The sequence below is a fragment of the Balaenoptera borealis genome (assembly GCF_965194805.1).
Source record: "Balaenoptera borealis genome assembly, chromosome: X".
NCBI lineage: Eukaryota > Metazoa > Chordata > Mammalia > Artiodactyla > Balaenopteridae > Balaenoptera > Balaenoptera borealis.
The window spans coordinates 74,334,773-74,350,633 of NC_138881.1; positions in this window are offsets into that span (position 1 = coordinate 74,334,773).

Consider the following 15,861-nt stretch of genomic DNA (forward strand, 5'->3'; position numbering starts at 1 on the left):
GAAATTCGTAAATGGACAGGATACTAAGAAAAACAGAAAATAATGCTTTATCAACAGACAATGCCTTAAGAGTAACAGAAAAGAGAAAAGGAGGTTTTTTTTAAAAAAAATGCAAAAAAATCTTGAGAAAGTCAACCCAGAATTATCAATATCAAGACATGTTTTATTAAATTTAGTGATCTTTCAAGAAAAAGAAAATAGTACATAGGCATCTAGGCAAAAGTGAAAGTGGCTTATAAAGGAATGAAAGTTAAATTATCATCCTGATTTTAACCATAATTCCACAAGGAAATGTAGTAACATATTTAAATCATTAATGCAAAGAAAATGTCACCCAAAGAAATTATATTCAGCAAAACTGAGTTTTAAGTGCAAAGGGAACAGGAAAACATATTAACATGAAAGAACTAAGGGAATATTTTTCCATGAGCCTTTTCTGAAGACTCTACTAGATAATGAATTTCCAAGAACTAAAATGAGTAGGTAAATATTGATATTAAGAATTACTACTAAACATGCAACATATAGTTACATATAGAACTAGGAGTAAATCAAGTTTAAAAGAAAGAAATGTTGCAGCACATAACAGCTATATGATTAGACAATGTATATTTAGTACAATTATGAAAAAAGAAAATTAACAAGGATAACATGCAAATTAAAAAAAATGTTCTCAGTAATTACATTAATTGTGATAGTATTAGCATTGATAATCTGATACTGTTTTTTATGTGTGAAAAAGTAAATGAATAATTATATGATGTTCAAATTGTATAATCTCCCATGATTTAAAGAACCAGGTTTCTCAGTTTGGAAGAAAGAAGATACAGATATAACACAAAATAATTTAAGTAAAAATCCCTGAGTCCTTAATTTAAATTGGAAGTATCAACATGAACTCATGAAGTACTTTCTCTGTGTATATGTGTGTATTGAGAAATATGAAAATATTGACTATAGACTAACACAGTAGCAATAATCATCCTTAGTGCCCAGATTACAGTCTTGAAATACCATTTTCTACTAAAAGAACCCAGTATTTATTTCTTGGAGAAATGACTGACTCTATGTTTGGGACAAGATATATCCAGCATGAGCAGGGAACACCTGTCTAAACAGAAAATAAGGAAGCTATCAGTGACTACTAGGTATGTCAAATGGCCTCAGAAATAGACTTGAAGAGAACTTTGCTGACCACAGGTGGAGCAACTTAAACTGCAAAAAGTACGTTTCTCACTTCAAAAAGTGTAATTGCAATTGATTGAAACCCATAAGAATGTTTAAATTCATGTGAAAAAAAATAATAATATAAAAACTGAACTGCTACTTTTTCTGGATGATAAACAATACACTATCTTGAAAACTGGTAAATAAAAGTAAAAAAATAGGCATATACCTATATATATCCTTTTATATGTGAACTGCATCCCTGGATAACCAAATAGTAGGCTAAGAAATGTGTCTTTTAAAATACATTCCAAAGTATAAATGAGAAAGAGGTGATGGAATTAAAATATCAAAATATTGCAATCTCCAACGAATTAATGAATTTAGGTATTGGGCATCAAGGGTTGCTAGCATTACAAAATGAGACAGCCAGCATTCATGTGTCTCTTAATTAAAAATCTCAGTATCACTTTAGCATTGCCAAAAGGTTTAAATTTAGTCTAATAAGACTGTATTCAGCTGCCAATTCACAAGAAATACATAAGACAGAGGAACATGTAAACGTGCACCATAAATATACAAACATCAATATTCAGGCTGTGGGAAAGTACAGGTCTAATGTCCCAAGTTAATAAAAAAAGTAAATTGTAAGGAAAATGAAAAGATAAAGTAAGACTATATTGCTTAAAAGAGACTTTGAAGACATATAATTATTTTTTTTTTAATTAGCAAGACTAGATAATTGTGTTGGCACACTTGAATGATGAAAAGCAATGCAAGGAAGTCATTACTATAGACGTTAGATGTTATAGTGATTACTTTGGGAGGTGCAGTTGAATTTGGAACAGGAAGGGGCTTCTGTGTTGGCTGGCAAAATCCTATGTTTTGAACTGAGTTGAATTTACAGTTCATCTTATAATAACTCATTAAGCTCTAAATTTGCTTTATCTTCTCTATTTGTGTTTTATTATCTACTATAAACATATATTTTTAAAATATATTGCTTGTGAGTAGTTATACAGTAAAAGAAAAAGTAAAGGACATGGAGAATGAAGAGGGGCATAATAATACTTGACAACTAAGGAAAATGTGAAAAAGGTGAACATGAAGAAAAGCACCTAGAAAAATCCTGTGAATCCAACAGAGAACACTCACCAGAATAAAAACATCCTTCTCACATGCTGGACCAATTATACACTAAATATTTAAGGGCATATTAGAAAAATAGCATTTAACTGAATTCATAATTACAAAGAAATATTTTTTGTCTCCATTTACCTATATGGTAAGCTAGCATATTAGTCAGGATAAGCTAAGTCATTCTACATTAACAAACACCACCAAATGATCAATGGCTTAAAGTAGGAAAAAATTTATATTTTGCTAACACTAATATAAATATAAAATTTATATTTTGCTAATTTAATTATAAATTAGCCAGAATCTCTGCTCAACATAGTCATTATCCTTACTCTGGAATCCAGACTAACAGAGGAGATACTATCTGGAACACTGACAATCACCATGGTAGAGCTAAAAGATACCATGATAGCACACATACTAACTCATAAACTTCTGCCCTGAGGTGACACATAGTACTTCTGATCTCATTTCATTGGCTAAACCAAGTAATATGCCCTCATCTAACTTTAAGTGGGTGGTGAAGTAAAATATTTTCATGTGCCTAGAGGGAGATAGCATCATAATAATTATGAATAGCCTTAATTGACCTCCATGTCTATTCCATCACAATTATTCTTATGTACTTTGCAATACAAAACAATGATATGTCAGTGAAATTCTTTAATACAAACTAAGATTTTTACCTAAGAGAACTTAACAAATGAAGAAGGAGGAATAAGCATTGATGATCATCAAGTAAATGGCATGAATAGAACTTTATACCATCTTATAAATTTCTAGAAACTTGTACCCAGAATTTTTATCACTTTGCCAGAGATACACAGGCTCATCTAGTTAGGTTTTGTAGAAATAATAAAGATAAAGAGAACTCACAAGTGGAAAGGACTGGTGCAGATTTCTTTACATTGGATAGTGACCAATTCAAATGCATAAAAATATGTCATGAGTTTAGCAATTTGAATTCCTACAATTTCTATTTGATTTTATTATCTTCCCAAAGACACAAAAGTTCATTTGGTCCACCTTAAAAGAAAAGTAAAGGAAAAGTTAATTCACTTGTGAATTCCTATTATATGTTAGACTTGTGATATATGTTTTATATATAGTTTATTTTAACACTTCTGTTAAGTTTTCAGGATGGGCAAGATTATTCACCTCTTATAGATAATAGAACCAAGGTAAAAGGAACCAAGTAGCTTACCCAAAGTCAGTTACACAACTTGTAAGTGTAGAGTGAGAATAAACCCAATTGGTCTGACTTGAAAGTCTGTGTTTTTTCCACACTCAGTCCATGATGTGGAGGTATAAATAGAAGTTTAAAAGTAAAAGAGGTGTTAAAGCTCAAGTAGTTGACTTCTTTATTATATAGAAACAAGGACTCAGAGAGGGATATTTAAACTATTCCACAATGATAAATTTTATTACATTAAAACCATGAAATATTTTAGACATTCAACTTCATTCTGGTCTCAGTATGGAATGTTGATGTGGTAGTCTAACATGCCATGTGAAGAATGGGACTTCTAGGAGTCGAAATCAGAAAGATGACACTAGACCCTAGGGTACATAGCACAATAGATAGAAAAACATTATTTCCATCAAGAGTTAGCAATCATTCTGTATTCAAATTTTACCTTCTACAAATGTCCTAGGGAAAAACTGTTAGATGTTTAACTTATTTATTAAAATATCTTCCACATCATGAGTTTAAGGACAATCTCCTGATGTACAGACTCGTGCTTCTTGAATGTGTTGGTTCTTTGCTCACAACTGTGGATAAGATGAGGAGATTGTTCATTACTTAATGGAGAATTTACAATATTACGTATTAGGAATTGTAGGATTGAGATGGGCCCTTTTATCATTCCAGTAAACTAATCTTTTATAGCAGTTTAAACTTTTATTCGTGTATTCACTCAGCCATATATTAAAATCTAACTATGTGTAATGCAATGGCAATGCAGAAACATACTCAAGTTGTTATAAAATAGTGTGCTAAGAGTTATGAAAGAATATGCACAAGGTTCAATGGTACCTAGAGGAGAAAATTCTGCATAAGAATGTGGTAGAGGAAGATTTCAGAAAGGAAGTGATTTCTTGAAGGATAGAAGGAATTTGCCAGAGGCACAGGGGTGAGGTGTTTTTTAGAGACAGAGGAAGTAGGAGGAAAAGAAATATGGATTTACCAGATTAAGAGGAATGTTTCTAGAAAGCAAATGTGGAGAATTCCATTTCTAACTAAAAGAGTAACTATTACCAGACTAGTCGTCCTGCTATAAATAAGCATAAGACTTGATAATTGTATGAGTCAACTGTTTTCAGGTTTTGGACAACAGAACAAGACTGTAGTTTCTAAGAGAAGTGAATGAGATCAGGCAGGTATTCCAGTTGTCTGTCAGCAGACAACTTTCTGACTGTGGTGCAGCAAGTTGGAATCCAATTAGAACATGGAGGTCCTTCTGAGCTGAGAAGGAATAGAATCAATTTTGGAGCATTCAACACAGTTAGAATCTGTGGGATAATGTACAAAAAAAGCGGGAACTATTTGGTAGGGAGAAGTCAGGCAGATATCTGTGCAGTTCCCCCACTAGTATGTGGCTAATATATAGTTTGTACATGCACTGGGAGAGAATACCTGGGACTGCACAGAGAACGATTGCTACAGAGCTGAGAGTAAGAAGGAGAGATTAGAGGTCTAGCTATACTGGACATTGGAATTACAGTTACTCCAGAATGGAGAGATCTTATTAATATTTCCTTAACACTCTGGTAATCATGAAGAGCTCCACTTTCTGAGTAAGGCCATGCCCTAAAGTAATACTCAATTTATCCAAATACTAAAACTAAGTTCTGGTTAGATCCACAGAGGGAAGCATGTGCAGGTTTAGTCCTACCAAAGAAGAGGGGCTTTGGAAACACAATCAATTTGGTTTAAGGAAATGTAAGATTGAGCCTACACAAGTTCAAGGTTGACCAGCCAGTGATTGAACTGCCTGCTAGAATAAAAAGCATCACCTTCAGAAAATGATATCAGGATACATAATATCTACAATGTATTATCTACAATGTTCAATATATATTAAAAAAATTAAACATGTAAAGATAATAGAAAATGAACATAGAACATAGAATCTATTCAAGAAAAGTGTAGCCAATATAAACTGACCCCAAGATGACCAAAATGTTGGATTGATCAAAATTTTAAAGTAGCTAGGATAAATATATTTAAAGATTTTGAGAAAATGATATGTTCAAAGAATTAAAGATGTAGGTGGTACTAATAAATAAATTGATATGGAATCAAAGCAGACAAGTGTAAAGTACAAAGAAGAACCTAATGGAAATCCTAGAAACAAAAAGAACAGTAAACACAAATTTAAAAGTCACTGCCTGTGCTTAACAATAGACTGGAGATGGCTGAACAAAAGTCAGTCAACTTAAATCAATAGATACTTTCCAATCTGAAGAACAGAGGAAAAAATATTGAAAGAAATTAGAGCTTCATGGGTATGTGGGGCAATATAAATCACCTAAATCATTATTAAAATCGAAGAAGTGAGTCAGAATAAGGGAGAAAGAATATTTGAAGATATAATGGCTGAAAATTTCCCAAATTTGGTGAAAAAATATCAACTTACATATCCAAGATGATCAGAGAATCTTTGGATTTACTTAGGATAAATACAAAGAAAACTACACTTTGGCATTTCATGTAAAACTACTGAAAATCAAAGATAAAGCAATAATCTTAAAAACTTCCAGAGGTAGGGAGGCAGCCATTACATTGAGGAAAACAGTGATACAACTGATGGACAACATCTCATGAGAAAAACGGCAATAAGAAAATAATGGGATGACATTTTAGAGTGCTGAAAGCACAAAAGTAATTAATAGTACAACTAAGAAAAAATCTGTATGGATAGTGAATATGTGATCAATAGTATCGACCAACTTGCCCAAATTGGCATTTATAGAACATACACTACATAAAACAACTGAAGAAGAAATATTATTTTCAAGGACACATGGACTATTCAGCAAATTAATATATTAGTCTGTTAAAAAGTGTCACAGTAAATGTCAAAAGATTGAAACCTTACAAAGTAAATTCTCTGAACATAGTGGGATTAAATTATAAACCTATCAGCTTAAGATACATAGAAAATCTCTGCACATTTGGAAATTAAATAACACACATGTTGTCAGTTGGTCAAAGGGTAAATCACATGGGAGATTGAATTGCATTATAAGAGAAGCCCGATATATCAACATTTGAATGATGCATTTTAAATCTTGCTTACAAACAAAATAATACTTTCAATGTCTGCATTAGAGAATAATTTTCCTGTCTTAATCAATTTGGGCTGCTGTAACAAAATACCACAGATTGAGTGGCTTATAAACAACAGAAAGTTATTTCTCACAGTTCTGGAAGCCTGAGATGAGGTTGCCAGCTTGGTCAAGTTCTGATGAGAGCTCTCTTCTGGTCTGCAGATTGCTGAATTCTTATTTTATCCTCCATGGTGGAAAGAGCATGCTAGCCCTCTGGCCTCTTCTTATAAGAGTACAAATCCCATTAACAGGGGGTCCATTCTCATGACTTAATTACCTCCCAAGAGCCCAGTTTCCAAATACCATCACATTGGGAATTAGATTTCAAAAAATGAATTTTGGGGGGAACACAAGCATTCAGTCCATGACATTAGTCCACTTTTAAAAAGAACAAAATCAGAAGACTTACACTAACTGATTTCAAGAGGCTACTATAATAAAGACAGTGTGATATTGGTGTAAAGGTGGAGCTATAAAAAATGGAACAGAATAGACGCTAAATATAGATCCTCATATGTAGCCAATTAATATCTACAAAGTTGTCAAGGTAATTCAATGGGAAAATAATATCCTTCTCAACAAATGTTACTGGAGAAACTGGGTATCTATATGAAAAAAGTAAACATCAATCCTTTACATCATTCACAAAAATATCTCATAGTTCCAAATGCACTATAAAACTTCTCAAGAAAATAGATTAAAATCTTCATGATCTTGGATTAGCCAAATATTTCTTAATATAGGACACACACATAACTAACCTCCCAAAATAATAAATCGTCCTTGATCAAAAATAAAACTTTCTACTCAAAAAGCTACTTAAAAATCCAAAGACAAACCAGGGCTTGCAAAGAAATAGTTGCAATACATATATATGATACAGAACTTGCATCTAGTCTATACAAAGAACTCAATAAACTCATTAAATGATAATAACGTGACAAATGAGCCATTAAATGGGTCAAATATTTGAACAGACACTTCACAAAACAATATATATGAATGGTTAATAAACACATTAAAAAATGCTCCACAACTACAGTGACCTACCAGTAAACAAGCACTAAAATAGCTAAGATTTAAAAGAACAATTTATATAGTGATGGTGAGGATGCAGGGTAAAGTGCACTCTCATTTATGGCTGATGGGAGAGTAAAATAATACAATAATTTTAGAAAACACTATGCCAATTTCTTATAAACTTAAATATAAAATTCACGTATGATCAGTAATTCCATTCTTATGTATTTTATTAATAGAAATGAAAGCAAGTAGATTTGTATATAAATGCTCATAGCAGCTTTACTCATAATGGTCCCAAAGTGAAATCAACCCAAATGCCCATTAAAAATTGAATGGGTTAGTAATTTGTGGTATATTTGTACAATGGAATACAATTTAGCAATAAAAATGAAAAACTACTGATAAATGCAAGAACAAGGGTAGACCTCAAAACCTTATGTTATGCAAAAGAAGCAAGACAAAATAGTGTTTACTATATGATTTTATTTTTATGAAATACTAATATATGCAAAGCTAATCCATAGTGATATAAATCAAACCAGTGTTTTCCAAGGCAGATTTTAGGAAACTTGACTGGGAGGAGACATAAGAGAAACTTTCTGAGTTTCCTGTTTGTGTTCATAGTTACATGTGCGTACACATTTACAAAAACTCATTTTACATATAGTACACACATGTTCATTATATTTTATATGAATTATACTACAATAAAAATGATTATAAAAGCAATGGCTACTATACAACTATTTGAGAGGCAAACTAACTAACTAACAATACCAAATGCTAGTAAGGATGTGGAAGACAGTTTGGACCTGAAACAATTTATACACTGACCATGAGACCCAGCATCTTAGTTCATTTGGACCGCTATAAGAAAATACCATATGTAACCAAAATATCATAAACAAAAGAAACTTATTTCTTAGAGTTCTGGAGGCTGGGAAGCGCAAGATCAAGATGCTGACAGATTCCATGATGGGGGAGTGCCCACTTCTTGGTTCATAGAAGGCCATATTCCCACTGTGTCCTCACATGGCAGAAAGAGTGAGGAAGCTCACTGGGTTCTCTTTCACAAAGATGCGAATCCCATTCATAAGAACACCACCTTCATGACCTGATCATCTCCCAGAGACCTTATCTCCTAATACTCTCATATTGGGGGTTAAGTTTCAGCATATGATTTTGTGGGGGACAAAAACACTCATTGTCTAGCACAATGTTTTCACTGGATACTGTAAAGCTGATGACAAAAGGAACAATACATAAACATTGTATTCTATAATAGTTGTTAAATTTGTGTCTCACAAGATATGAGTTAGCAATTCTGAAACATTACATGTATACTAGGCTTGAAAAAGTAAGTAAACACATTCTAGATAATGGGGGTTCTCACAGTGAGAGAAATTACAAATAAGCAAGGGGGAAAGGCTAAAACAAATCCAGTGGTGTTGAATTAATGTCAGATATATTGATAAAAATTCATGATTATTTTAGGGTATCTATAGATGGCTAGATATAGAAATACATATAGATATGTGTGAATATATATGTGGCTTATCATACATACATGTTTTTCTTGTTTTGTTAGGTGGGATAGCCTAAAATAAATGATTCCTCAGTGGCAACAAGTATACCTAGCACCCATATCTTGTTTTCTAATATTCTCCAATAAAAAGACACAGGGATCTGTGAATAAATGGCTGATTAAGGGCTAGGACAGGAAAAATACAAAGATGGTTCTGAAGAATCTTATATTGCCAGAAAAAAAGTGCTAGAAAGAAAGGAAATAAGGAAGGGGCAGAGGGAGGGATGAAGGGAGGACAGAAGCAATGGAAAGAAAGAATGAATGAAGGAATGAAAAGGAGGGAAGGAGGGAGGGAGGATGGAAGGGATGAAGTCAGGGAGGGAGGGAGAAAAAAATGTGAAAATAGGGCATATCAAATGTCCTTAAGGGCCAACTAGAAGAGCCCTTAATGAGCACGTCTGGGACAATCCATACAATATAATAAAAAATAATAGTATTGGACTTTAAAGAATAAAATAAATATCCCTGTGTTCAAAACGAAATAAATGAATTATTAAATAAAGAAATGAGAATGAGGGAAATCTTCATTAAAGAAGAATTCCAAATAATAAATGTGGAAAGAGTGAGGGAAATAGAAAATCATCATTAGAACACTACAATAATAACTGCTACAGGAAATATCCATGAATGAATTTAAAAAAAAATTAATATGGGAGACATTTTAAGGAAAAATGGGATATTTGCATAGCCTCAAAGTATCTTCCCCAAAATATTACAAAAAAAATTAATGGGTAGTTTTAACATATATTCCTAAAACATTTGAAACTCTTCCCTGCAAAAGAGTTTAATTCCCCTCCTTTTGAGAGTGAGGTGGACTTAGTGACTCATTTCAAATAAACTAGTTATAAAAAGGAAAAAATAGTAAATTTTAAAGTGAAGAAAACTGGGAAATGCCACCTTAAACAAGGATCAAGTTTAACATCACAAATGATAAATCATGTTGCTATCATGTACACCTGATATGAGGCACTGATAAGGGCATATCACCACTCTGATATTCTTCCTAATAATCCATAGTGTCAGTATAATCATGAGAAAACATCAGATGAACCCAAATTAAGAGGGATTCTATGAAATAACTGACCAGTACTTTTAAAAAATGTCAAGAAAATGGAAAACAAGATAAGATTGAGAAACTATCAAGAGGAACCTAAAGAAATGTAATAACTAAATGCAATGTGTATACTGGATTAAATCAGGAAAAGAAATAAAGGACTTTACTGGAAAACCTGGTGAAATCTACTTTAGTCTGTAGTTTAGTTAATAGTATTGTGCAAATATTAATTTCCTAATTTTGACAAATGTACTATGGTTGTGTAAGGTGTTAACTTTGGGAGAAACTGAGTGAAGGGTATAAGGGGACTTTTTGTGCTATTTTTACAACTCTTCTTTAAATCTAAAATTATTTTAAATTAATGCAAACAAAGTCTGTTACTGGAGTTGTATAAACAAAGACATTGGAAGTGGGGATGAGGAAGAGCATACAGGTTAAAAAGAAATTCAGAGGGCAGAGTTGGATATGGTTGATTAGATGGGAGATAGAATGGGATAGAGCTAAAAGTATGGAATAAAGATGACTCCCAGGTTTCTGAATTGGTTAGATGATTGTACCATTGACTGAAAAAGTGAATATTTTGATTTTGGGTGACACCGAATTGAATTATATTCATGCTAATTCTTGAAGTATTAGCAGCACTAAGTAGAGAAGACTACTAAGCAGACAGATTTATGAAGCTAGAGTTGAGAACAGCAGTCTGGATGTGAGATAAAGACTTTTAAGTTTTCTGTATAAAACTTCGGAATTAGGTGAGATTGCTCACTGTGTTTTGGTAACACATTTCTTGGAGTATAGACCATATATTTTATATTATGCTTTTCTTTAAAAATCCTTATAGAAAACTAATTGAGTATTCTTGAAACCAAAATTAAAATTTGTGGATGGCATGCTTTGCATTACCACTTTGTGATCAATCTTCCAATTTGCTTCCACAGTCATAAATGTGGGCTGGTGTGGAGGATTAATGGATGAGTGATTGAAAGTCATGAATTTTTAGATTGCCAATTTTCTTGTAGAGTGAATTATTTTCCCTAGATATAAGAAACAACTCCTGAGCTGTCTTTGTTTTTGATATCCTAGGGATAAATTTTAGAAGGCAAATCCAGTGACGTTTTCCAGACCATTAATTTGAAACTCACACTGGAGTCAGGTGAAATAACAAAGTGAATTTGTTACAAGAATTTGTTTATTGACAGGTTTTAAAGATTTTTTTTTTAATTTTAAGTAAATATAGGCTAGATAATATGGGTTATGGAACTCATCCAAGAACTGTTGATTTTACCCCAGAATCTCAGTTGATGTTTGTTTATTTATTTTTAATTGAAGTATAGTTCTTTTACAATATTATATTAGTTTCAGATGTACAGCATTGTGATTCAGTATGTTTATAGATTGTACTCCATTAAAAGTTATTACAAGATAATGACTACAATTCCCTGTGCTATACAATGTATCCTTGTTGCTTATCTATTTTATACAGAATAGTTTATATCTCTTAATCCCATACCCTAATTTGCCACTCCCCTTTCCCTCTTCCCTTCGATAACCACTAGTTTGTTTTCTATATCTGTGAATCTGTTTGTTTTGCATATATCAATATATTTGCTTGTATTATTTTTAGATAGCTCATATAAGTGATATCATGCAGTATTTGTCTTTATCTGTATGAGTTACTTCATTAAGCATAATATTCTCCAGATCTATCCACATGGCTGCAAATGGTAGATTTCATTTTTTTATGGCTACATAATATTCCATTGTGTATGTGTGTGTGTATATATATATACCACATCTTCTTTATCTATTTGTTGTTTGATGGGTACATGTGTTGCTTCCAAATGTTGACTATTGTAAATAGTGCTGCTATGAACATTGAGGTGCATGTATCTTCTCAAATTACTGTTTTTGTTTTTCTTTTAAGTTATATACCCAAGATTGGAATTGCTGGATCATGTGGTAGTTCTATTCTTAGTTTTTTGAGGAACTTCCACGCTGTTTTCTATACTGGCTGTACCAATTTACATTCCCAGCAACAGTGTACAAATGTACCCTTTTCTCCATATCCTCTTCAAAATTTGTTATTTGTGGTCCTTCTGATGATAGCCATTCTGACAGGTGTGAGTTGATATCTCTTTGTGGTTTTGATTTGCACTTCTCTAATAATTAGCGGTATTGAGCATCTTTTCATGTGCCTGTTAGCCATCTGTATGCCTCTTTGGAAAAAATGTCTATTCAGATCTTCTACTCATTTTTTGATTGGGTTGTTTGTTTTCTTGATATTGAGTTCTATGTGCTATTTATATATATTGGATATAAACACTTTGTCAGTCATATCATTTGCAAATATTTTCTCCCATTCTGTAAGTTGTTATTTTTTTCATTTTATTGATGATTTCCTTTGCTGTGCAGAAGCTTTTAAGTTTAATTAGGCCCCATTTGTTTATTTTTGCTTTTATTTCTTTTGCCTTAGGAGACAGACCCAGAAAAAAACATTGCTAAAATTTATGCCAAAGAGCATTCTGCCTATGTTTTCTTCAAGGAGTTTTATAGTATCTGGCCTTACATTTAGGTCTTTAATCCATTTTGAGTTTATTTTTGTATATGGTATTAGAGAATGTTCAAATTTCATTCTTTTACATGTAGCTGTGCAGTTTTCCCATTACCAGTTATTGAAAAGACTGGCTTTTCTCCATTGTATATTCTTGCCTCCTTTGTCATAGATTAAGTATATTTAGTGTGGATTTCATTTGTAATTCTGAATGGTCATCATAGCTTTTTTTCCTTAATAAAATAAGCTCATTAGTAAATGTTACTTAAATAGAAAATACTGTTTTGTGTTAAAAGAATCTGTAATTTCTCCTTTACTCTCTTAAGTAAATATTTTTCTGATTTATTCAAATTAGCCTCAGAATGACTTAATTGTCTTTGCACAACTACCATCTACAAATCATTTAGGTGCTTTCTTTTGGTGTGTGATTTAAGTTGGTCACCATTACTCTTATTTTCCAAGGAAGAATAGGTGATAAAAAGTTCATGTGCTGAAGGAACTATGTAATCTATTTCAACATTAGTACTTGCATTAAAACACCTGTAAAATTCATTAATTTATTCAGCAAACGTTTATTCAGCTTGAGTCAAATATGCTAGAACATTGGGATACATAGATGGATAAAGCCAGTCCATCCCTTCAAAGAATTTACATGATGGCAGGAGATGGGAACATAAAAACAAGTAAACAAACTAGTTATTACAGATTGATAAGAGCTATGATAGATGGACATATGTAGTGCTTTACAAACACTGAGGAAGGAACAACCAATCTGTTTCTTTTCCACATATGAGCTGAGACCTGACAGATGATTAGGAGTTCATCTAGGTAGATAGGGGACACTGAGGAAAGAACTGTAAAGAGGGAGGGCATTCTAGGTAGAAAATAATATAGAGACATAAGGAGGAAAAAGAGCAAGATCAAAATTGTTAAAGCTTAGGTTTGGACCACCAGTCTGTCCCTCCGAATTGTTATTATTGTGACCATAAAGTATTATTACTATTATTATCAATAGTAATAGTAGTAACTTTGATTACATTTGTTGAGCACTTACTATGTGATAGACATTCTTCTAAGCATCTTTACTTGCATTAGCTTTTTAAACTCTCAAAATAACTCTTTTAAGCAGATTCTAAAGTTTATCACATTTTATGGATGAAGAAATTGAAGCATCCAGATATAAGGAACATGATCAAACCATTTAACTAGTAAATGGCAGGATTGAGATAGGAGCTCAAGCAGTTTGCATTTGAGTCATGCTGAGAACTATTGAGCTATGCTTTCATTGTACAAATGTGACATGAAGAAAGATAAATAAATAGAAATTATGATGATTGTAACTCACTGGTACTCATTTCAACTAGCTTGCAAAAACATCTTTCCATGATCTAGAGTGCAGAATCATATTATACTGTGAACTCATTGAAGCAAGGGGTGGTATATGAAAGTGGTCCTTGAATGAAAGGACCCACGTAAGATCTTTCTCCTATTAAGTGGTAAAACCAGGACTGAAATTGCTTCTCCTAAAAGTTGAGTGTTTTTTTCTGATTTTGTTTAATTTGTGTGTAAGTAGGTACTGTTGACTTAACCATTTGTACTTTACTTTTAGGTTAGAAAATTGTTCGACTATACATGTTTTTTTATATTATATCTGTAGTTCATACTTTGAAATAATTACCCAGTATTATTTTGCAGTTCACAGTTGATTGAGTAGATATTGTTCAGTGCAATTACAGCTAGGATTTGCCTAAATGTGAGTATCATTTGCTGGATTCTTAAACTTCAGTAGAAAACTAGTGTTATAATAATTAATACATGTTCCACTCAAATATTAATTTCAGAAGAAAGTATAAACTTAATAGGTATATTTAATAGGGCTAGTTTGAATCAATCTGCCTTTATGTTCCCTCCCCCCCTCCAAAAATGATGTTACATGGAAGGTAATGCATGACACACACTGATCCTTTAGCCATGTTTGTTAACACATTGTGTTGTGTGTTGGTTGACCACTGGCCTGTTCTACTGTCAGTTTTCTTCATTCACTGTATTAATATAAATGGTAAAATAGTCAATTTAAAAACTTCTGTAATATGGGACCCTTTTCTACCTTTTAAATTATTGTTATAAAGTTAATCCTGATTATATGGTCCTTACACTTGTGCAACACAAAAATAAACACTTCCTGGTGTTGTCAGGTACACGTGGCAGTTGGAAGCATATTTTAGGATTCTACCTCCCATTAGCTGTGTGATACAAGCATTAGCTTCTGCCAACTAGGATTTGGTTTTTTAATCTGTTAAAAGGGAAACAGATTTTGTCTAAAGCATTTCAAAGTCCTAATATTGAGTACTCACAAGTTTTCAATGATTTAAATAAAACCATTCTCATGTCAGTTCCTTGATAAAATTTGCATTTCAATTCAGAAAGAAACAAAACAAAAAACAGAAAAACAAACATACATTCTAGTTTGTACAAAAAGATTCAAAGAGCTATGCTTCAATTTTTTTTTTTTTTTTTTTTAGAAAAACAAGTTTTCTATTTGTAGTTACTACATTGCAGGGACAGGAATTCTTACACATACATTGTAATTTGTATAAAAGGATTAAAATAATTATGCTTCAAAATTATTTTTTTCCATTAGACAATAGAATTATTTTTTTCCATTAGACAATAGAATTATATTTCATTAGACTTTTTTATAATTTTTGCAGAATTAGAATCTTATAAATGCTTCTACTTTTTTTGCTACTTAACAATATGTTATGAGCCTCTCATGCCAGTACATACAGTTCTACCTAATATTTAATGGCAAAATAGTATTCTGTTTTAGAATGTATGTTAGTTTACTTAAATAGCCCCCTATTTAGGTGGTAATCCAGTTTTAGCTGTTCTACACAGTGCTGTGATGGATATTCTTATACATACTTTGCATTCTTTTCTGATTATTTTCTTAGGATAAACACTGTTGGGTCAAAGTGTACATGCATTTTTAACCTGGTTGCCAAA